The sequence below is a fragment of the Trachypithecus francoisi genome, unplaced genomic scaffold (genome assembly GCF_009764315.1).
Source record: "Trachypithecus francoisi isolate TF-2019V2 unplaced genomic scaffold, Tfra_2.0 Contig01474, whole genome shotgun sequence".
NCBI lineage: Eukaryota > Metazoa > Chordata > Mammalia > Primates > Cercopithecidae > Trachypithecus > Trachypithecus francoisi.
The window spans coordinates 339,738-365,251 of NW_022681435.1; the positions used below are offsets into that span (position 1 = coordinate 339,738).

General features: G+C 36.5%; 1 protein-coding gene across 1 annotated transcript in view; it reads left to right on the forward strand.

Moving 5' to 3' along the window:
• Positions 1-330: 330 nt before the first annotated feature.
• Positions 331-25,514, forward strand: part of RAB27B (RAB27B, member RAS oncogene family) — a 190,977-nt gene continuing 165,793 nt past the window's right edge. The window contains exons 1-2 of the mRNA XM_033238124.1: positions 331-404; positions 536-610. The gene's annotated coding sequence lies outside the window, so the exon portion shown is untranslated. The remainder of the gene's footprint in view (positions 405-535; positions 611-25,514) is intronic.

Consider the following 25,514-nt stretch of genomic DNA (forward strand, 5'->3'; position numbering starts at 1 on the left):
GGCATGCACACAAGAATCACTTGAGCCGAGAGGCGGGAGGCTGCAGTAAGGTGAGATTGTACCACTGCACTCCAGCCTCCGCGATAGAGCGAGACTCTGACTCAAAAAATAAAAAATAAAAAATTATTTCCCATACCCAAATCCCATTGCCCTGATGCTTAGCTGGCTGACATCCCTGAAAATCTTTGGTGAAAATCACTAGAAGAATTAGTAGAAACAGAGAGGCTCTTTGGAGCTACCTTGCGTGCTAACCTGGCGCAGGCACTAGGACCGCCCAGGAGCCGATAGGCAGCCACGCTTCACAGCCCGTCAGAGGGACTGAGCCGCCTTTGCTGTTACACAGGAAGAGATCAGGCAGCATCAGTATCGGCTCAGCATCCTTCCCCCTTCCGTTCGATTACAAGGTATTTACTTGCTATTTATCACTCAAGCTTTGAATACTGTCATGTGCCTTTAGTGTTCCCTTAAAATGATGCTCTGAAATGCCGTCCAGCACCTACTGGGTTACTATATTATTTTATGTTAATTTCCACAGCTGATCGAAACAACAGTGCCATTAAGAAATGGGCTAGATATTTCCAGAGGCTGCAATCTGGAGGCATTTGGAGGTGTGAGTACGTTGGTCACACATCTCTAATGTGTTGGCTGTATTAGTCGTGTCTCTTGACCTTCGTCTTCTTCGTTGAAATAGCCAATGTGAGATGCCATCTGCATATTTCATTCATAAAGCAAATGCAACTAGATGGTGACAGAAACCACTAATGATGGGCCTGAAACTCTACTTTGGAGTGGCTGTGGTTTCCTCTTCCAGCCTGTGGGTTTGCAAGAGAAGCTGGGTTTGCAACTGAGTTTGGATGGGAAAGAGATTATGCTCAGGGCTGCAGACTGCATGCTTGGATTCTACTTTCTGTTTTCAAAGCTCAAAGACTGTCCTTTCTAATCATTGCCATGGTACTGTGTAGGAGTCCTTTTATGCTTTCTTTATTTCTGCAAATACTCCTATCATAGATGTGGACTGCCAGAAAACTATTAAGCCATTTGGTGCCTTACAGTGTAAAGCCACTGAAGAGAAATCTAGTTTGCTTTTTCTTAACCATATACCATACACTTTTTCCTGACTCAATACCAAAGCTAGTAGATGGCACACAGAAACATTAAAAAACAATGCTAATCTAAGATTCTTTTTTCCTGTTCAAAAATAATTTTGATTATGTGTGATAAGGGAGTAGTTTGCTGTTAGAAAACCCAAATTATTATGATTTTATGGGAGAAATGGAAAATTCTTTTGGAGTATTTTACAAATCAATTGAAGTTGCTTTTTAAGAGCCTTGGTGCCAATTTTATGCATTCAAGACTCTTTTAAAACTTTAAAGCCTTCCCAAACTGTTAGATGTGGTTTTGACCACAGTAATTAGTTTAAATGTATATATTATGCCAAAATGTAATAGGTAAATGTATTCACAAATGAACAAAATATTAAGTTCTGCCAGTGGTCAGTTCATGAAAAATTGTAAGATAAACAGTACCCTCAAAGTTTATTTCAGGAAAGAAAATATTTAAGACACAATGCAAGGCATCAACATTAAAAGTGTGGCTTTAATGACAAGCATTTGTTAAAGAATTTTTTAAATACTTTTAATGGTTCAAAAAGGTATATGTTTAAGTTTCTTATATTTAATATATTGAAATACCCTAAATGTGATTTCAAAATGCTTAGGTATCAAATTTTTGAAAATGTGCCTATAGTTCCCTTAAAACTCTTTATTTGGTAAATAAAAGAGGGGCAGAGGATATGAGGGAGAAAGAGACTAAGTTTTGCTTTACTGGTTTTTTATATTTTGAATATTCTGATATAATATTTACTATATAAGTATAATATCTATACTTTTTAAATGTAAGTAAAATTACAAATGATTGTAATCATTAATTTGCAATATCTTTAGCAAATGAAAAGAAATATATAAAAAAGTTTATATTGCTATATAACATTTCTTAGGCAGAGAAAGTCATTTTTTCTAGACAATGACTTGCTTCTGAAGGAAGTTAGGGAAATTAGATTTGGGGCAGTAATAAACTTTCTTTAGTTTCTGAGGCAAAGTAATTTTTTAAACTTATTTTTGCGTTGGTGCACCTACAATTTATTTTCAAGTTTGTGTATATTACATATCTTTACACTCTTTGTATTACTAAAGTTTTCTCCTTTCTCTTTTAAAAATACTTCCTATATTCCAAGTCTGTAAAGATGACTCAATTCTTCAAATTAAAACTTAGTTTTGAAAATTCTTACCCATCATATAATGATTTGCAGCCTTAAACTTCGGTTTCATGTCAGACTCATCATTACACAGGTCTTGTTAATAATTTTAAATAACTTCATTTTATGTTAAGTATAAAGATTCATTGAATTCAATGATGATGGGGAAAAAATCCCAAGAATGTATGTTTTTATTCAGAATTTGACAGACACACTTTTCAGAACATGAATTTTGAACTTTCTTCCTGAATTTAGGTCCTAAAATTAAGTCCACTGGCTTGACCCAATCAAATGAACACAGTTGGCACGGTACTTAGCAGAAGTTCAGAATTACTAGCAAACAAATAGGACTTAAGCTAAGAAATAAAATGTAAAGGCTAAAACAAATTTGTTAGAATGTGAAAGTATTCTTTCACTGACACTCATTGACAATTTGTCAATGAGTTTGATGCCCCAGGATATCCCAAGGCCTTGAAAAGTCTTGCAGCCCAAGAGATTCAGGGGGATATCAATATTATATAGATTTACTGGCTAGTGTTAAGGTAGACATTTCTAACAGATGGATTTTAACATGCATATTTTTAGCTAAAAGAGTTCCAATAAATAGTAAACCTCATTCCACCAATTTCACCAACAGCAGTCCTTTTCCATCCACAAAGACAGACAATATTCCCTAAAAGAAACTCTGTCATGAATAGAATACTTAGAAAGACATTTCTAAAAGACAGCTTTTACATTACTTCTACATAGAAAAATATAGCATTTACAGTACTAAGCCATCCAGAAGAAGCTAACATAAAGGAAGAAGTTATCAGTAAAATTATTCTGGTATTGCAGTTTGCTTAAAAAAAGTTTTTTCTGAGCATCTGTATAAGCAGGGAAACATATCTCCTAGTAGAAACCACAGAAAAATGCAATAAGGCATCCAGGGACAAATGGTAGGCCAGTGGGAGACAGTGTTTACTGAATGGATGAAAAAAAGAAATGTAGAAGAATAACAAACGATCCTTTTTTATTTGTCATATGAAAGATAATTGCAATTCTGAGTTTTTAAGAAACTGTTGGCCACATACATACACATGCCACAATAAATAGGAATTACATGTAACTTGAGATTTTCCCATTATGATTTCTCCTTAAATAAAAGACTGAAAGGAAAGAAAATGAGAGTATATGAGTAATGTGTCATCTCCACATCAGTTATAGTTGTCTGAACTGGGAAGTACGAATTATGTATTTTGTTGGAGTTTGGCAAAAGGCAAAGTTATTATCCACATAGTTTTGGAAGAAGTTTTTCTCCAGGGCAAAGGTTTTGTTGTTTCCAGAACTGGATATTACTTATAAAGAAATAAGTTTGGAAATATAGCAGAAAGCTTTTAAATATGTGAGACTCAGTTTTTGAGTGTAAAGGACATATATGCAATGTGTTGATGCATTTGTTGATACGCAAGTTTATCCAAAACATTGCTTTAACTCTTCCCTCCTGGTTGACACAACTATAACTGATGTGAACATGGGAGACGATTAATATACCTTCACTCCTGTTCCCTTAAATATATTATTTGATAGGGAGGAAGTTAACACTAAGGAAGCTTGTCGATAAATATCAATCATGATTTCACAGATGTTTAAATTGCAAATAAGATTTGCTCTTTCACATAATAGTGATCATTGGAGTTTGAACGTTGCAATCAGTGTAAGGTTTTTTGGACGCAGCATTTAATGTCTTTGGATTATTTTTCATTAATACGTATTAATGATCTCTCGCTATATCTCAAGTATGCGAGTTGGAGCAGTAAACAAGTTATGTCCCCCTTTGCACAGTTTCCATCATTTCATGAAGGACTAGAGGCAAAAAGCAAGCAATTAGATATTATTAACCAAAGGCATTGTTACTAAAATTATGTTGTTATTATTGCTATAATTTATTGCCAATTAAATAAACCAGAATTTATCTGATAAGTGCTAACTGGAAAATTAAAAGACAATACTGTGATAATTAATGACTTCGTGGCATTTTCAGTTAGGGTTGTTTGGAAGACTTCCTGAAAATGTGATGTATCATCAGGGATCCAGGTGAAAAAGTTAACCAGATGAGAGGCACGGTGCCTTGACAGCAAGAGTGTGGATATAGAAACAAACCTGCTGCAGTTTAATTTCATTCTATGTCATTCTTAAACCTTGAAATCTTGAGCAATTTACCCTTGGAGCCTGTTTGATAAAATGTTACAGAATTTTGACAAGAGGAAAAATGAGATGATATATATTGAGTGTCCATGACACTATGGAAGAATTTAATTTCCATGATGACTTACGAAGTGCTAAGACTTTATGAACTAACTCCTTCAAATACTTCATCCAATAAACAAGTATTTGACTGTTTTACCACTCCTGTGCCCCTTTCTTTAAATTTTTTGGGTGAATTCTATCACAGAGTTGAGGGAGAAAAGACTGGCACTTCCACAGACAACAGAAAAAGAAAGCATTGTTCCTGAATCTTCTAAAGAGCAAGCCTCAACTAGGATCTTTGTTAGATGCAGATGTTATTAATTTTGCTCGTCTCCCCAGAAACCACCAACACACTGGTGGATTGGGTGTTGATTATGGTGCTCTTCCTCTCAGGCAATACTAGAGTGAGATGACTACATCCACGGAGGTTAGACATAGCCTCTGGCAGGACGGTGCTTACTGGACTCAGCCCATCACATCCCCCTTCTTGAGAAGCTGAGTGAGATGCCCATGGCATTTCATAGTGCACAGCACAGTTTTCAGGCTCAAGAAGAAGAGGCAATTGATAAAGATAAGTAGTTCTTTGATAAATTTATGGATAAAGAAGGTAGTTCATTGACACTTGGAAAATTCACATCTAAAGATGCTTGGGGTTTTGTCATCTCATAGGCATGCAGCCATGAAATACATACCTGCACACAAACATGCACATGTATTCCCCCAAGCAACAGCTATACATTTTTTTAAAGTAGAAAATTGCTATGTTATGATTTTAAGTATTTTCCTTCTATTGTTCTTGACACTACAGTTATGGATGGATAGGATCAAAATGGTTCAACAATGTTTTTCCTCCAGTTATTTCAAAGGAAAACCTTCCTTCTAGAGTCTATCAGCTAGCTGTATTTGAAGGTACTTTATCAAACAAAAGTCAAAACAGAAAACTAAATTTTATTAAAATGGAAAAGTCTGGCAAAGAAAAGAGGCATGGTTGGGGGAAAATGTCTGTGATGGGTTTGGACTTGATTGGGACAACTTTCCAATCTTGTAAAAGAAAATGGAATTCCCCTGAGTGGCAGCCACAGACAAGTTGATGTGTTCAGGCTAAAATGTGTCCTTGTTCAGAACCAGGAAAGAGCAAAGTCTCTTGCTGGGGATAAAAGAAGCAGTGGGAGAGAGTTAGGCCAGTAAGTAAAATTCAAGTTTATGAGACTTTGTGCTGCTACTTGTCTAAAATCTACCTGCTGCTCTGAGGTGCCCCATCGGCATGTTATTAGAGACGTAACTTGATCTACTTGGGTCCTATTCTTTATTGCTTTGTATTGGGATTGGATTTTATGATAATCAACAATATCAGGTATTTTGTCATTTTCTTCAAAAATTTATCTATTATTCAACTATTATGCTTGGAACAACTCTGGAACTTATGTTTATTGCAAATACAACATTAGAAATCTGGAAGGAATAAGTCAGTTCAGGAGGTCTACTAATGCCACATATAATATAATCCTGAATATAAGTAGTAATATTGACTGTAAATAATAAAAAATTTTATCGATTATGTAATTCTGAGAGAAACAATAGATAGAGAATTAGATAGATAGATAGATAGATAGATAGATGATAGATCAGTAGATAAACAGATAAAGTCCCTCCTAACACATCAGCTTTTAAAGACAATCTTCAAGGTATGCATCTAGCAGCTTGCATAATTCTTTCTATCCCACATTTTAATTCAGACAATTGAGTATTTATTTAAAACACCAAATTATTTACAACTTTGTTTTAATTATGATAGCTATGATTCCTTTCAGTGTCACTACCAATTAATCTACCAGTAAATGTCATAAAGCAGTAAGGGCAACAGGTCATTATATATATATATATATATTTGTTCATATAAATATTTATTTGCAAAGATGAGACTGTAATCCAACTGTTGGATGGCACCAGAACCATGGCATAGTGGCCAAAATGTGTACTCTTTAGGGAACATATTTTATAAATTCACATTTGGTTTTTCAAATGTGATTTTAGTGATGAGGAGTATCATGTGTGGAAATGTGGGGAATTTTTATTTACGTCAAAAGTTGAATGTCAAAATAGAGGTAAAACTGGCTGAGTCTCACAAAAATACTGATGAAGCAGGAAAAATTTAAAATATTTTAGAAGCATCCAAATATTCAACCAGGTCAAGAAAGACATGACTTAGCAGCAGCATATATACAAAATTACTTAGTAGTTTGAATCCTCAGTAAACTCAATGTGTGTGGACAATGTGATGTGGCTGCTAGAAAAGTTAATGCATGCTTGGGCTACATTAAAGGGAGCAAGGTATCTAGAATATGGGAGATGACAGCCCAATATGTATTACTGTCTGGGTGTCATGGCTCATGCCTGTAATCCCAGCACTTTGGGAGGCTTAGGTGGGTGGATAACTTGAGATAAGAAGTTCAAGACCAGCCTGGCCAATATGGTGAAACCCCATCCCCAATAAAAGTACAAAAAAAGTACAGGTGTGGTGGTGTGCTCCTGAGGTGGGAGAATTGCTTGAACCTGGGAGACGAAGGTTGCAGTGAGCTGAGATCACATGCATTCTAGCCTGGGTAAGCCTAGAGTAAGACCCTGTGTCAAAAACAAACAAACAAACAAAAACCTACTGTACTACTGTATTACTCAGTGATTCTGTGTCCAGTTCTGGGCTTCTCACATTAGGAGGGCTCTAGATTCATTAAAAACCATATCAAGGAGATTTTTAAGAGGATGGAGAAGTTTCAAACTTTTTCAAAGGATGAACAGAGGATATTTTGTTTCATGAACAGAATGGTTAAGAGTAACCTTGATTCTTACTTATGATCTGTCATTAACAATTTGAATGGCTACTACATGAAAGAGGAATGACACTTGTACTTCAGGGCACAGTAAGAGAACTTTTCTAGACCAATAGTGTAATCTCAATGAGAGCTCAGTGGACCTCATTAGGGATGGTGACTCCTGTGGCAGAGAGATATGTTTCATGGCAATGTGGTATAGAGGGAAGAACGTGGTTTCAGGAATCAGATAGATCTGTAGGCACCTCTTAAGGATGCCACTTATGACTTATCTCTGTGATCTATACTTCTTTAAAAGAAAAAGGGGAAGATTGCCTTTCAGGGTTACCAGAATGATTACATGAGATAATATATGTAAAGCACTGAAAACAATAGGTATCCAGCAAACGTTAGTTCTTTTTTTTTTTCTTCCTTCTGTCTCTGGCGGTGATCAACCTTTGAGAACCATTTTAGGGTGAGTTTACTAAGGATTCAAGTTTCCAAACAGTGACTGAACTACATGACTTTAATGTACCTTACTTACCTCATTGAAATTCCATGTAAAAATGCAATACTGGATTTCTTTATAGGAGTTGTATATGTTCTTTAAAAGGTAATATTGTAGCCTTTATTAGTGCATTCTGATGCTGCTATAAAGAACTGCCCGAGACTGGGTAATTTATAAAGGAAAGAGGTTTAATTGTCTCACAGTTCAGCATGGCAGGGGAGGCCTCAGGAAACGTCCAATCATGGCAGAGTGCACCTCTTCACAGGGTGGCGGGAGGGAGAATGAGCCTAGTGAAGGGGGAAGCCCCTTATAAAACTATCAGATGTGGTGAGAACTAACTTACTATCACGAGAATAGGATGAGGGAAACCACCCCCATGATTAAATTATCTCCACCTGGTCTCTCCCACAACATGTGGGGATGATGGGAATTACAATTCATAGTCTATGCAATGCGTTCATAAACACTAGCTTATAGAAAATTTAAAGAACTCTTTGGAATCTAACTTGTTATGGAAATAATTGGTGAACCTGCTGCATAATAAAGTGAAAGACAGCTTCAATATATTGATACTTCATGACAGCTCATCTACGAGACCTGCAGATGTCCTGAAAGTTAGAGTGGAACTAATTTAAAACATTTCACTTTACATGAAACAGCCTGTATTTTCATAAGCAAGGTCCAATATACTACAAATCTACTTTTTAATGTTAAGTTGAATAATAATTCAAGTAAGAAAGACTCTAGGCCCACTCTTTCCCCCAAGTTCCTCAATAGCCTATTGTATTTTTAAATAAAAACTCAAGTATCATAAATCTGACGGCTGCAAAGTATATTTAGTATTCCAGTTTAAATTATCTAGGTGATACTGTCATTAAACTAGTGACCACAACATTAAGAAAAAGTGGTTCGCCGAAGAGAATTTCTAACACATCTCACACTGAAGTATGATATCATTTTTGCTTGTTTTCAGGTTTCCAAAAAATTCATAATGTTTAGCAGTAAGATTTTCCCCACAGTCTGCCTTTTAAACTAGCCTGCGTTATGAACATCTATCACACAGACTACACCACTGTTCTTGCTGTTCGCTAACATTTAGCAGAGTTGATTTCAAATTGTTTCACAAAAAAAGCCCTGTTAGGAAGTGGATTTCTAATTTCACACATGATTAAAAGTAAACACACAAAAAGGCCTTTTTACCCATATTTTGAAGGGCACATAGATTTAATTCTACAGTAATAATACTTGAGGAAACATTGTTTTAGATTCTTGTAAAATATATTATGATTTGTATGATTTTCTTTATATAAACACTTCTACCTTCAAATTGTGAATCAGTGTCATTAATTTTGCGGTAATTTAATTTATTCTGTAAGGGCAATTCTACCTTTTCAACCATTATATTGCCAGTTTTGAAATACATCTATTTTGTAAAGAATCTCTAGACTGCTAATGGGTTTGCCTGTTGGCAAGGATACAGCAGAATAAATAATAACTAAAAATCCACGTTGACATGTTGTCTTCATTGTCATATCAAAATAAGATTTTATTTTATTTTTTTAAAAAAACAGAGTTTCCTTTTTGTTTTTAAGACACAGTTTTGCTCTTATTGTCTAGGCTAGAGTGCAATGGCACAATATCAGCTCACTGCAACCTCCACCTCCCGGGTTTAAGCATTCTCCTACCTCAGCCTATAGCTGGGATTACAGGCATGTGCCACCACGCACAACTGATTTTTGTATTTTTAGTAGAGACAGAATTTCACCATATTGGCCAGGCTGGTCTCGAACTCCTGACCTTACGTGATCTGCCCACCTCGGCCTTCCAAAATGCTGGGATTACAGGTGTGAACTACTGCGCCCAGCCCAGAGTTCATATATATATATATATATATTTTAATCTAAATTTGTTAAATACAAATTGACACAGAAGAGTAGGGAGTCGGGTATATATATAAAATAAAAAGCAAAATGTAAGTCCAAGACAGAAAATTTTGGAAAGCTAACTTTGATTTCAAATTCAACTTCATAAATATGATTTGGGATTTTCTCAGTGGGTGAATAAGGGCAGGCAGGTAAGGTCCATTCTTTTACTTTCAAGAGCTTCAGTTCTGGTAGTGGGGTGCCTTGGAGGCAGATAGCAAAATGTATGCATTAAAACAAGTTTCGTGTAAAGGATTTGTTAGACAAAAAACTAAATATTTTGAGTGAGTTCTTAATACTAAATATATTTGTATATTGTTTTAAACAAATTTAGATTTGCCTTTTAGATATAATCACATGCATTGCTATAAATTAATTATTTTTCCTTTTAATATAGTCAGGAAAAATCCACAGCGTTTAGCAACAGCACACCTTTGGATAAAACTGTTTGTTTATAGTTATATGTTTCGTTTCAGCATCAGTGAGAAAATACACATTATTATGCCACCATTTAAAATGCTGGTACTCCTTTATTTTATATAGTGTTTTGTTTCATATGTGGAATATTAAAATCACCTTAACAGCTGGCCAGATGAAATAATCACACTCCATGCTACAGCTCCCTGACTACAACTAAAAACCCTGCATAAAATATGACAGGTTTGAAGGTCTCTGAAAGGACTCTGAAAAGTGAGTAAGAACAAGGGGACTCATAGGAAAGTCAGAAATAGAGGGGAGAATGAGCAGTGTATTCCCTGAGGTTGTTACATTCTGTATATCCCAACAGGCTCCAAATCAGTCTAAACTGCAGATCTTTGAACAGAAACACACCAAAAAAGCTCCAGAAAAGTTCACTTCCTCTGGCCAGAAGATGGGAGTGGGATAGGGGTGGGGAGGCTACAGAAAAGCCTTTAGACTCTTCTTGGCCATCTCCAGCCAAGTGTCAGCAAAGAACTAGTAGCCCTCCCCTCCCTATCATGGGGGTGGCAGTGGGGATGGCAGCCTCAGTGGGGTGAAGTTTTTGTTACCTTTTACTCTTGCCCCCCTCAGCTAGAAAGACAATCTCAGACCCTAAGGGGTGAAGCCCATGGTAACTGTCAATCCAGAATCCTCTATCTAGCAAAATTAAATCTCTCAGAAATAGAGCAAATTGAGAAAATTATCAAGTGAAAACTAAACAAATTCATCACTAGTAGGTCTACTTAAAGGAAATACTAAAGGAAGTTCTTTGAGTGGAAGGGAAATGGTTAAAAGGGGAAACCAGCTCGGTGTGGTGGCTTATGCCTGTAATCCTAGCACTTTGGGAGGCAGAGGCAGACTGAGCACTTGAGGTCAGGGGTTTGAGACCAGCCCGGCCAACATGGCGAAATCCTGTCTCTACAAAAAATACTAAAAACTAGCTAGGCCTGGTGGTGCCCGCCTGTAATCCCAGCTACTTGAGAGGCTTAGGCAGGAGAATTGCTTTAACCCGGGAGACAGAGGTTGCTGTGAGCCAAGATCACACCAGTATACTTCAGCCTAGAAGACAGAGTAAGACTCTGTCTCAAAAACAAAACAAAACAAAACAAAACAAAAAAACAAGGGAAACCTGCCTACAAAAATTTACAAAAATTAAATTTTTGTTTAAAAATTAGTAGAAATCTTCAATATCTGAGTAAACAACATGGGCTATTTTTCACCTCTTATATTCGTTATAACGTATATGACTGTTAAAAGCAAAAAGCATAACATTGCCTGATGGACTTTGTAACAGGGTGACATAGTTACCTGTGAAAACTGTAACATCAAGGAGACAGTCTACAGGGACTTACATATTTGTAAAGTTTCTATTTATTAGTGCTATTTGGAATATAAAATATCACTCTAAGGAGATTCAGGAAAATTAAAAGGGAAGCATAAAATACAAGGAACCTAGAATTATTAAGTTTAAATATTTACCTAGTAAGAATTTCAAGATAAGAGACTAGGGAGAAAAGGAGAGGAGTGATATTCTAAGGGTTAACGACCAATAGCTTTCCTGAAAAAGGCCAGAAGAAAGATAATAAGCACACTTAACCCCAAGAAGGATATCTAGAAGGGAGCCTACATCCTCAATATATTACAGACCGTGGAACACCAATGACAAGAGAAAATGTGAATGAGTTTAAAAGCAAGGTGGAATTAAACTACTAGAAAACAATAACATGGAAATGGGGCAATCGTTTGATTTATAGCATTCTAAAGTATTTTGTATTGCTTGAGAAAAGGTTAATTCTGTTAGTTAGCTTCAGACATTGTTAAGTCAAGTGTGTTATAAAGTTGTTGAAAAGGAGTAAGAGGGAATTTTTAAAGCCTGATTAATCCACAGAAAACAGGCAAGTATAATAGTAAAAACAAGCAAAACAGGCAAGTATAACAGTAACAACATGCACAACTTAGTAAATGGAAAGCACAAAATAAATCCCCCATCAAAGAACATGATACTATAAGTGAATTAATCAAAACAACTTTAGATTTAAAAAAAAAAAAATCCACTTATGTGCTTCTTATAAGAGATACCTTTAAGACAAAAGGACCAGAAAAAAATGTTGAAAGTTAAGCCCAGCCTCACATTAGTGATTGTTCAGTTAATGCCTTTTGCCTTAAATGACTCTCGAAGAGTTCTAATTTACTGAAGACTCTTTTTCTCCATTTGGTATAATTCACTAGGGAAGGATGCAATAAGAAGTGATAATTTGGTTTTTTTTAAGGTAAAGTCATGCCCACCAGTTTACTTAATATAACATTTTCTGATCAGAAAATATCTTTAAAAAACAAATTTATATATTCATAATTCTAATTATACATTGTAATTTGGGTAAACCCAAAGAGAGAGGTGAAGAGGTCATATCTTTTATGACATTTTAGTCTGTCATGTACATCACTGTTTCCATAGATTTAGGAAGTGCTCTTGTGTTTAGTTTTTATTTTGTCCTGAAGGCATTATCTGTGCTTATAACTATGTTCAAGTGCATTTGGAATGAAAAACTAACCATAAGTTCCGAAAAGTTGAAAAACAGGTGTTGACATAGACTGCACCTTCTGACAAATGCATGGTTCTCCGCCAATGCCCCCCCGTCATCATGTCCTCCTCACTTGACAAGTGCAATAAACTGTCATCATGCTATAGTTATGTTGGTGCTGCATTTACTTCTTTTTATTTTTTAATTACCTATATGATATGGTTTGGATGTGTGTCCCCTCCAAATCTCATGTTGAAATGTGACCTTCAGTGCTGGAGGTGGGGCCTGGTGGAGGTGTTTGGGTCACGGGGGTTGATGCCTCATGAGTGGCTTGATGCCCTCCCATGGTTATGAGTTCATATGAGAGCTGATGTTAATGCAGCCTGACTGCTCCTCCTCACTCTCTCGCTCCCTGTCTTGCCATGTAATGTGCTGGCCCCACTTCACCTTCTGCCATGAGTAAAAGCTTCCTGAGCCCTCACCAGAAGCAGATGCCAGCACCATGCTTCCTCTACATCCTGCGCAACCATGAGTCAAAATAAACCACTTTTCTTTATAAAGTAACCAGTCTCAGATATTCCTCTATAGCAATGCAAGAATGCACTAACACACTATATGACTTTGTTTACATTATTACTGTTTTTCTGTCTGTGAAGGCTTTTGAGAATCTTGGATTGGGATGAAACACATTGTCATTTTTGTTACCTAAGTAATAGTCTTATGTATTTTTTCATTTGAAATTATTTAATTTGGCAATAAGGATTTTAGGAATAAATTCACATCACTAAACAAGGAATAGGTATAATACACAAATATCTAACAAGCAGATATGAAATGAAGGCTGGAACAGCAATAATCATATTAGGGAAATAAATTTTAAAGCAGAAAACAATTAAGATTTCAAGGGATTGTGAAATAATGATAAAAGTTATAATTCACTGGTTCAATACATACTGAACCTGTAAGCACCTAATGATGTAGCCAGCCTAAAATGTATTAGCAGAATATATAGAGCAGGGAAAAATGGGCAAATTCACAATCATAGTGAGAGATTTGACCAAAGTTCTTTCAGAAACTGGGCAAAAATTCATAAGGATATAGGAACTTTGACCAACACAATTTAAATCTCAATCCAGTGGATGCATATGAAATCTTCACCCAATCAGCTGGGCACAGTGGCTCACGCCTGTAACCCCAGCACTTTGGGAGGCCGAGGCAGGTGGATCACCTGAGGTTGCGAGTTCGAGACCAGCCTGACCAATGTGGAGAAAACCCGTGTCTAGTAAAAATACAAAATTAGCCAGGTGTGGTGGCACATGCCTGTAATCCCAGCTACTTGGGAGGCTGAGGCAGGAGAATTGCTTGAACCTGAGAGGCAACAAGAGTGAAACTCCATCTTGAAAAATAACAACAACAAAAAAAGAAATCTTCAACCAATAGAAGTTATTCTTTTTTAAGTATACATATACATTCTTTTTATGCATAAATGTTTCCAAAAATGTACTAGGTTCCAACACAAAGCAAGTCTCAACAAATGACCAAGATCAATATCATACAATTAACATCTTTTACTCACAATATTAAAAAATTATTTTGTAGGCTATTGTAGCAGAATCTTAGGATACAGAAGTTTGTATGACCCTTAACAGACTATTTCAATGTCTTTCCTTGATAAGTTTTAGTTGTTTAAAATTTCCCATTTGTCTAAATTCAAACTAGATCAAAATTTTATTCCAGATCTTTAGCAACTTTGCTGTCAGTATAAAAAAGGTGGAAAAACATACTGAGTATTGTGTAAGCTCTCTGATAAAGAATTACCATTCTTTTATGTCTTGGCAAGAAGAAAACTCTAGGAAAGACATAAATCTTGTCTCATTCTATGTGCATATCAAAAATTATCTATCTAAAGAACAAATGGCTCAATAAAAGAGCAATTGCTCCTGGCAAAGTTATTTAAATGGTACTTTTTCATTTAGAATGGATCATGATGGTTGTTATTACAATGAAAAGATTTGGTGTATTCCAGGTCTGTTTGAGTTGTCTTAGGAATGTTCAGGTTTATTTCTTTCAATAATATTCTGTCTCTGTTAATATATTTCAAACTTTTAAGTTTTATAATATATAAAGTGACATTTGAAGGAGACATATGAGATCTTGGCCAACACCCACAGTTTAGAGATGACAAGCCTGAGGTTCTAAGTGGTCAAGTGCAGAGTCTGGTGTCATGACACATCATTACGGGAAACAGAAACCATGGCTTATGATTCTTAACCAGGTATTTTTGTACCAGAATATAGTTTTGTTAAAATATAATTTTAAAAGAAAAAAATCATAATTCTCAGGAAATATGTAATCAACATGTGTAAAAGATTTTCTTTAGCTTATTAGTTAATAAAGAATATCAGTAAGATATAATGACCAGTTCAGAGAGCATTTAAGAAATTAGAGGCCGGGCGCGGTGGCTCAAGCCTGTAATCCCAGCACTTTGGGAGGCCGAGACGGGCGGATCACGAGGTCAGGAGATCGAGACCATCCTGGCTAACATGGTGAAACCCCGTCTCTACTAAAAATACAAAAAACTAGCCGGGCGAGATGGCGGGCGCCTGTAGTCCCAGCTACTGGGGAGGCTGAGGCAGGAGAATGGCGTGAACCCGGGAGGCGGAGCTTGCAGTGAGCCGAGATTGCGCCACTGCACTCCAGCCTGGACGACAGAGCGAGACTCCGCCTCAAAAAAAAAAAAAAAAAAGAAATTAGATATTAATTATCAATTTTAAAAACAAATATTAGGATAAGATTGCTGAGTTAAAAATAAAAGGTATTGAAGTTTTCTGTTCCACCAGACAAAAGTAATTTATATTTCTACAGGACAAACCTCTACAGGTTAACAAGCAACTTCACCAAATCTGAGACTTTTAATCAATAATAACATTGATACGAACTAAATCCCTTCCCCGAGACAATCCTAAGTGGCTTTTTCCCTCATATGTTATTGAAAGGACTTTCTGCTCATCTTTTGCCTTATTTTCATGGTTTAGATTAGGTCAACCAACTAAGTCTATATGTCAAATTCAACTCATCACCTGTTTTGTAAATGAAGTCTTTTTATTTTTTATTCTTTTAGAGATAGGGTTTTGCTCTGTTACCCAGACTGGAGTGTGGTGGCATGATCATAGCTCACTGTAACCTCAAACGCCTGGGCTCAAGCAATCCTCCTGCCTCAGCTTCCCAAGTAGCTGGGACTATAGGTGCACACCACCATGCCTGGCTAATCTTTTGTAGAGATGGGGTCTTGCTATGTTGCATAGGCTGGTCTTACACTCCTCAGCTCAAGTGATCCTCCTGCCTCTGCCTCTCAAAGCACTGGGATTACAGGCGTGAGCCACCATACCCAGCTGTGAATGAAGTCTTCTTGGAGTCCAGGTTTGATTTGATTATTTCTGGGGGTGCATCAATAACATTAATTAATCATACAGTTCTTCTTGAGTTTGCTCTGCCAATCTAGAACTCTACAATACTGAGTAACTACTAAGGCCACAAAATTCACTTCTGTCTAGAAATTTTCAGAAGGAACTTGGGTTGGACTCTTGATCTCTCTTGTTGTTCTTTTCTAAGGCTAGGAAACCAACCCCAAAACATTCCCTCCACTAGATTTTGCCCGTAGTACCTATAAATTTAGGTGAAATCTTCTATTCTAGAGGCCTGTCAAATTTGCTAAGCTCCTTAGCCTTCCAGAAGTTTACTTCTTTCCTATTCCCTGTCCTAGGACTCTAGAAGCAGGTCTTGCATCAACTCACATATGTTCCTTAATGGTGAGTTGCTGCCATACTTGATTAAATATGAATCCTTCTCAAATATGACACTCCAAGTGTAGATTTGGTTGCTACAGTGATTTAGGCAGTTAAGTTCTGGTAAAAATAGGCAGATATTCTTATCAATGCTATGCAAATAACTTATTACCTTGGAAAGTAAGAAGACTCTAAATATTTACTTCCAAATTTTGAGTGGGTCAGTGACACTTAGATATCATTTAGAACATTTGACTTAAGTTTACAAAAGCATAATCTACTAAAGAAAGGGTTAAATATAGCTTAAGAAGAAAGATAGTGATTCTCTATATACTTACTAAAAGTAGAAAATTAAAACAATGTCAGCCATATTCTAGACAAATAAGCACAATTAAATTTTCCTCATGAGCTCGTTTAGTCCTGGTGATTAATTTTTTTGCCTTGGATCTGAGGTCAGCGGTCTGCCTTCATGTAGTACGTCTGCTAGTGGACTGAAAGGAGCCTAGGAGATGATGACTCACTCCACTGTAGAGTCGGAGAATTGTCTAAGCCGTGAGAATTTGGAAACCTATCCCTAAGAGCCTGTTCTTTGCAGAGTACTTGATAGTATCTCTTCTATGAGACTCTGGAACTGTCTTTTGTGCCAGATACCAATTCTAGCCTATAACTTAGAGCAGAGACTTCAGGCAAGCACCAAGAAGCAGAGATCTATTGGCTGTGGTTAATTTATTACAATAACCAATAATATAAGAACAAACGACACTAAAATCCTCCAATAGGTTTTCATAATGACTTGATCAATGTTTTCTCTGAGGGTAAGATTAGATTATGGAAGCCACTGAAGAATCTCCAAAGCCTTTTTAAAAAGCACATAATTTCTGATATATTTATATGAATATTTTAGTCATATAAACAGCCTAAGGAAGCCTGGGCATCTTCTTTGGTTTTATTATTATTTCCACAAATCTCTTGGAATGGTATTGAACAAATTAGTAAATAGGAAGCCACCAAACAAACCTAAGTATTTCTAGCATCTTTCATTTTATAAGATAAGAGAACAAATTTCTCAGGTGCCCTCTATGAAACCTGAGAAATAATTCTATGGGTGAATTTTAGGGGATCCAAAGCTGAAATACAATTTTCAAATTATGAATCTCAGACAAACATAAATGTACATATGTGAATAATTTTGTATAACACATTAATTAATAAGAACTAGATTTATGGTTTGGGAAAATGTGAGAAATTAGGTGTATCTAGACAATTTAACAGACTTGTTAAAACAAAATTACTGAGTCACATTATAAAACTGGCCAATATCTACCATAAATCTTTGGCATTACTTGTTCCGCCAGGCAAAAATTATTTGCGTATCTAACAGACAAAATTCTACAGATTAACAAGTAATTTTACAAAGACTAGAACCTTTTATTAATAACAAAAAATGAGACAAAAGTGCATTCCTCCATACCTGTGCTGTCCAGTAAGGTAGCCCCTAGCTATTTAAACATGGCTACTTCAATGTAACTTTAATTAAAATTAAATCTAATGTAAAAAAGCAGTTCTTCAGTCACACTCTGCACTTTTCTTGTGCTCAGGAGCTACACTTTCTGAGGCTTTCATACTGCACATTACAGAAATGTCTTTGGGACAGAGCTGTGCCTATCTAGACAGTGCTTTGGTGACCATGGCCCTTGTATGATATTACTGGGACATGCTGACCACCTTTTTGCCTTATTTCAGATAATTTTTCTAACACTTTTTTTTTGAGATGGAGTCTCACTCTGTTGCCCAGCTGGAGTGCATCTCAGCTCACTGCAACCTCTGCCTCCTGGGTTCAAGCAATTCTCCTGCTTTAGCCTCCTGAGTAACTGGGATTACAGACACCTGCCATCATGCCCAGTTAATTTTTTTTTTTTTTTTGTAGTTTTAGTAGAGACAGGGTTTTGCCATGTTGGCCAGGCTGGTCTTGAACTCCTGACCTCAGGTGATCCGCCCGCCTTGGCCTCCCAAAGTGCTGGGATTACAGGTATGAGCCACCACTCCTGGCTGATACTTTTGTGATAGAATTTATAACCATTTAAAAGTAAAACTAGGTGGTAAATACCTGTTGCATGAAAGATCTTTTCATATATCATGATGATGCCAAACTGGATAATTGTATGAGTAAACCAAATTATACATAATAATTTTCGGTAGTGTCACATTTTAGAGAAGTGGCTTTAGAGCAACACACACTTTTAAAAATGTATAATATTACCAAAATATAGTATGTATTACTTGGTTTACTTGGTTTCTTAGGGGTTGATTCAGTCAACCTCTACAAAACCATGCAAGTTGGGATATTTGTGAATGGTCTGGTAAAACTGAGTAGGGTCAAAATGGGAAGATGTGAGGTAAGGCAACCACAGTATCTAAGAAAATTTGTGCTGCCTTTTGCTTCATGTAGAATTTTATTTTTCTATGCTCGATTATGATGAAATGGAATTACAAATATTGTTGCAAAAGTAACTTTCATATTCAATAGAACCTAGTTTTATAATAGCACCCAATAGTGCAGTAAGGAAATACATTATCTGATTGGATGTTATTAAAATGAAGATAGTTAACTTTATAATAAAGAACTACTTTACAATGGTTTTCTCATTAGCAAAATGAAAGTCTTATTTCCCTGAATTTCATTATTGTTGTAAATTTCTTCATTTAGTAAAAAAATTGGCTATTAATAGCTATTAGGTGCCCATTACATAAACAAGATAGAAACAGTGTCTTCCCATCTGGAGGGTGCAGACTGATAAGGAAGATAGAAAATGAATAACTAATTAAAAAATTTTATGAAGAAGTATAAAGGGAAGACTCTAGTCTCTGGGTGTGTGTGTGTGGAGGATACAGTCAAGAAAGTCATCTCCAAGCGAGTGATATTTCAAGAAGACCTGAGGATAAGCAGGAATTTTCTAGGCTAAGGGGGGTTCTGGAGGGAATTGAGTGAGGAATTTCAGGAAGGAGATATCGTGTAGATAAGCCCTGACAAAAGAGATAGCATAAGCATTTGAGTTTTACACTGGATGGGACACTGCTGGAGGGTCATATGTAATGGCAAAGTATGAACAAATAAGCTATGTCTTGCCAGAGAGAAATGTACACTCACCCACAGGAATGTAATCATCAGGAATGGGAAGCTTTAGGGACTTGAAAGAACAGTTTTTAAATGTTTTTTCCTTTTGTGGCAAAAAGAAAGAGAACAAATTGGTACAGATTATCTTCATACATCAGATTGCAGAAGAAGACTGCATAAATAAATCACATCAAAATGACATGCTTCTCATTCACAATTGCTCAAAATGATTCTCTCTGTGGAAGAAAAAACTACTTACATAGTCATGGACTTTCCACAAAGGTCAGTTTTGAACCGTATCATAGTTTACTTATTCACTGTTGACTCTCTGGGTTGTCTTATGCACACAAGGCTTCTTCCCTGGATGAGTTAAGAGTTAAGTCTTGGATGGGCTTATTGGCTTTAGGCATCGAGAAGAGAAAGAGGCTACTCCCTTTGTCTAGAATAACAACCACAATTTTATTGTCAAAAGTACTCAACCTTTGTTTATAGTTTGAATTATAGGGCATCTACATTAAGATACCTAAATACCATTAAATTTGATTGCAGAGTTTTATATTAGCTAATGAGTAGATTGATCAAAATTTAATTTTGAAGTTTATCGGGTACATCTTGGCATCATTTTCCCTTTCCACATACCTCTTATGATATATTTATCCAACTCTGTTAGAAATATGTGTTGCTGGATTTGGTATTCTTTCTTGAATGTGAGCACATAATAATCTTTGTATTTCCAGCACTTACCACGGTGCCTGGCAAAGAGAGATGCTCAATATATGTTTATTGAAAGAATAAACAAGTGAAAAAACGAATGTGAACGTACCAGGAGAAAGGAGAAGTCTTTAAATTATTTTCTTAAATAAATGAATTTTTCACTTCAAATGTATGTGATCACATCTACATTATTTGACTAAATAATATTGAAGAAGCAAGATTTTTCAAACATAAGAATATCAATATAATCATTCATAATATGTTCAACTTCTATTGAACACCAACTAGGTTTAAATCAGCCATAAAAAGAGGTGTCAGACATGCTTCTTGCCTTCTGGAAGCTTGTGACAAAATTGAACGATAAAAATGTGTGCTTAAAAATATAATGGCCAATGTAGAAAATGTATATTAACTGCTGAATGGGTACAATAAAAAGTGAGAGATGCCAGACTTTGCAAGGTAAAGAGAAAGCGTCTTACAAATCACAGGTTTATAAGAGAGAAGAGCTTACATATTATACCACACTCCTCTGTTCTTAGATGACTAACCACTGAGTCATAAACTTGTCTTTCTGCATATATTTCTCATTACTTATTTTATAGCTGACTGCCTTTGAATACATTGCTTACATTTTCCACATAAGAAGAACTGGAAAAGAGGAGGAAATGAATATTTGTTGATCACCTATTGATATGGTTGGGCTCTGTGTCCCCACCCAAATCTCATCTCAAATTGTAATCCCCATAATCCCCACATATTGAGGGAGGGATCTTGTGAGAGGTGATTGGATCATGGGGGTGGTTTCCCCCATGCTGTTCTTGTGACAGTAAATGAGTTCTCGTGAGATCTGATAGTTTTATAAGTGACAGTTTCCTCTCCTGCTCTCTCTCTCACCTGCTGCCATGTAAAACATGCCTGATTCCCCTTCCGCCATGATTGTAAGTTTCCTGAGGCTTCCCTAGCCATGCAGAACTCTGAGTCAATTAAGCCTCTTTCTTTATAAATTACCCAGTCCCGGGGAAGTTCTTTATAGCAGTGTGAAAACGGACTAATAGACCTATCATATCCCAGGCATTGCAATCAGATTTTTCCATAATGTACCTCTACCTTAAATCCCTTTTTAGAACATAACCACATTCATCTGTTTTTTAATTTAATCTGTACCTTTTGCTAGTTGTGGAACAAAACTTACCTGAATGTTTTTCATAAAACAGTTTTGTTGTAATATACTTTACCTAAAATAAGCCTCACTTATTTTAATTGTAAACTCAATGAGTCTTGAAAAATGTGTATCTCTGTGCAACCATGGGTGTCTTCAAGATAGAGAATATTATCACCCCCCAAATTTCCCTGATGCTTCTTTGCAGTCAACCCTCATCTTGGGCTGCCTTTAATATGCTATTTGTCACTATAAGTTGATTTGCCTTCTCTGGAATTACATATAAATGGATCATACAATATGTACTCTTTTTTATATGTCTGCTTTCACTCGGTGTCATGTGTTTTGTTTCATTTTAATTTACTAGTTTTCAATAGTATTCCACCATATAGAAATACTACCTTTTGGCCAGGTACGGTGGCTCATGCCTGTAATCCCAATACTTTGGGAGGCTGAGGCAGGTGGATCACCTGATGTCAGGAGTTAGAGACCAGCCTGGCAACATGGTGAAACCTCATCTCTACTAAAAATACAAAAAGTTAACCAGTCATGGTGGCGGGCACCTGTAATCCCATCTACTCGGGAGGCTGAGGCACGAGAATTACTTGAACCTGGGAGGCAGAGGTTGCAGTGAGCTGAGATGGCGCCATTGCACTCCAACCTGGGCAACGAGAGCGAAGCTCTGTCTCAAAAAAAAAAAAAAAAAAAAGAAAAAGAAATACAGAAACACTACCTTTCTAAAATCAATTTTTCCTGTTGATGTACACTTAATTTTTCTTTCTTTCTTTCTTTTTCTTTCTTTCTTCTTTCTTTCTTTCTTTCTTTCTTTCTTTCTTTCGTTCGTTCGTTCTTTCTTTCTTTCTTTCCTTCTTTCTTTGCTACTATGAATAAAGTTGCTATGACCTTTGATCTTCAAATCTTTGTGTGGCATATTTTTATTTCTCTTGATAAATACCTAAGAGTGGAATGGCTGAGTCACATGCTAAGTGTACATTTAGCTTTGTAAGAAGTTGCCAAATTGTATTCCGAAGTGATTGTTGCATTTTACTTTCTCCAGTACAAATAGTTTCTCCACATTCTCATCAACATTTCATATTCTTAATATTTTTAAGTTTAATCCTTCTAGTGGGTATGTAGTGGTAACTCATTATGATTAATCTGCATTTCTTCGAAGGCCTAATGGTATTCAGTATCTTTATGCGAGCTTATTAGGCATGCATATGTCTTCTTTTGAGAAATGTCTACTCAAATAATTTGCCCATGTAGATGTGTAAGAGTTATCTATATATTCTGGATACAAATTATTTGTAAGATATACGTATTGCAAATGTATTCTTCTCTCGTTCTGTAGCTTGCCTCTTTATTTTCATAACAGCTTAATTTGATATAGTCCCACTTACCTATTATTGTCTTTTATGGTTTTTTCATGATCTGGTGACAAGTTCACAGAGGAAGAATTCATCTCAAGGCTACAATTATTAAAATTCAGTTACTTGATTGATTCTGCATAAGGCAGTAATATTAAGGACCTTTCTATAAGAATGATTGTATAGGCCGGGCGCGGTGGCTCAAGCCTGTAATCCCAGCACTGTGGGAGGCCGAGACGGGCGAATCACGAGGTCAGGAGATCGAGACCATCCTGGCGAACACGGTGAAACCCCGTCTCTCCTAAAAAATACAAAAAAAAAAAACTAGCCGGGCGAGGTGGCGGGCGCCTGTAGTCCCAGCTACTCGGGAGGCTGAGGCAGGAGAATGGCGGAGAAGCTCGGGAGGCGGAGCTTGCAGTGAGCTGAGATCCGGCCACTGCACTCCAGCCCGGGCGACAGAGCAAGACTCCGTCTCAAAAAAAAAAAAAAAAAAAAAAAGAATGATTGTATCTTATGTTTTCTATTAGCTAATCCCCCAGATAATGAAACAATTCTCAGACATTGTCCTCCTAACCCCTTAGATATCTAAATAGAAAGAGTTATAGAGCCTCAGGGATATGAAGGAAATAAGTCATTCTTGCTATCCTTACGTTGAATAAATATTTTAGTATTCAGACCATTTTTCTAACACAAATTTCTAGAACCTATTTTTATTAAAGAGAGAAATGTAGCATAACTCATCTGGATATTAGAAGAAGAAAGGAAATGAGTACCTTCTTTCCAGTGTTTTATTTATAGGATGCCTGCCTGAGTTTCCACAGCTTGATAGTGGAATGTCTCTAGTCAACGTATCACCTTCTCTCAAGTAGAATCATGACCAGGCAGTGGCTAAAGTGGTCCTGTTGGCACAGTGAGAGCTTTCTAATTAATTAGAGCTAGGTATGCATGCTGGATTAGCAACTTTGGCAAGTCTCTTAAATATTCTGAGCCACAGTTTTCTTCATTTGTAAAATGTAAATCTTGAGATATATAAGCCAGTATATAGCAGGCTCTCACTAAGTGATAGATAGATAGACATAGACAGACAGATAGATAGATAGATAGATAGATAGATAGATAGATAGATAGACAGATGATACATAGAGATAGATGATAGATAGACAGATAGATAATATAAAGAATGAACTGAGGAGATTTTATTGCTAGTGCATTTTTATTAACAGAAGAAAGGAGGCTGAGAAATTGATGAAAACATATGACAAGACTAAAACTTGGTCTTCATTTTCAATAAACTCTACCTAGGTTTTTGGTCATGATGATAATCTAATAACCTACTTTCATAAGAAGCATTTATTCTGGAAGTCACGGATACTAAATAATGTCCCTGGCATACAAAACCTAAGGGGCAAGTGGTATCACAATAATTTTCAAAGATAAGGCAAAATACAGTTAAATGTAACTAAGACCTTATCTCCCTATGGGACCCTTTAAATTTTTAATTAATAATTCAAAACTTGAAAAGTACAAAAGAACTACATTAGAACACTCACCTACATTCCTCTGCCCATCCCCCCATGTCACCCACAGCCCTGTTCCTTAAAGCTAAAGAGGTTTATTACCTATTCAGGGTTTCCTTTTGCCAATACAGTAAAAGATAAATGTATAATCCTTTCCTACCTTTTGTCACACAAAAGTTAGTGTACTAAGCTCACTGTTGTGCATCTGGCTTTTAAGAAATATAGTGGCCATGAGAAGCCACTAAGAATCATTCCAATCTTAGGTACTGTGCTGCTGAACCAAGAACTCTAAGCTCTTTTTTTCTTCTTTTCTTAAGACAAGGCCTTGCTGTGTTGCACAGGTTGGAGTGCAGAGGTATAATCTCAGCTCACTGCAACCTCTGACTCTTGGGCTCAAGCCATCCTCCCACCCCAGCCTCCCAAGTAGCTGGGACTACAGGCATGCACCACCATGCCCAGCTAATTTTTTGTTTGTTTGTTTGTATTTTTTGTAGAGACAGGGTCTTGCCATGTTGCCCAGGCTAGTCTCGAACTCTGGGCTCAAGTAGCCCACCCACCTCCACCTCCCAAAGTGCTGGGATTATAGGGGTAAGCCACTGTACCTGGCCTCTAAGCTTTATTTAAGTAAAAAGTGACCTACCTGCTGGCAATGGCTTAGTTCTCCTTTTGCCTAGAGACAGAAGGTGACAGTAGGTAAAAAGTCAAGGCCTCTATAATGTCTGAAGACAAAATCTAGAGTTAAATACTTGTGAAAACAAGCTCTGAGGATTCTGACATTCTACCTTCTGGCAAAATCAGTCTTAAGGGGTTTGTTTTAGCCTGAAGGCTTGTGCTACAAATCAAAGTATATTTCAGCATAAAAGTTAATGCAGCTTTTAATAGAGGAGTGAATGTTTTCATATGCAAAGCTTGAAAGGGAAAGAGAATCTAAAGCAGTCTTATTTTTCTGATTAGGACAAATGACCAGGAGAAGGTCTTTAAGGCAATTGTTTGCAAGGTGACTTAATTGTCATCCTGGAGGAAACTGTAAGCTTCTTGAAACACTGTCCTTCAGGAAATTTATAGGAGAGACCTTTCTGGCAGTCGTAATGGTGGGTGGAGCACAGTGTTGAAGTCGTTATTGTACATGCAGTTTATTTGGTGACTAAATTGCCTG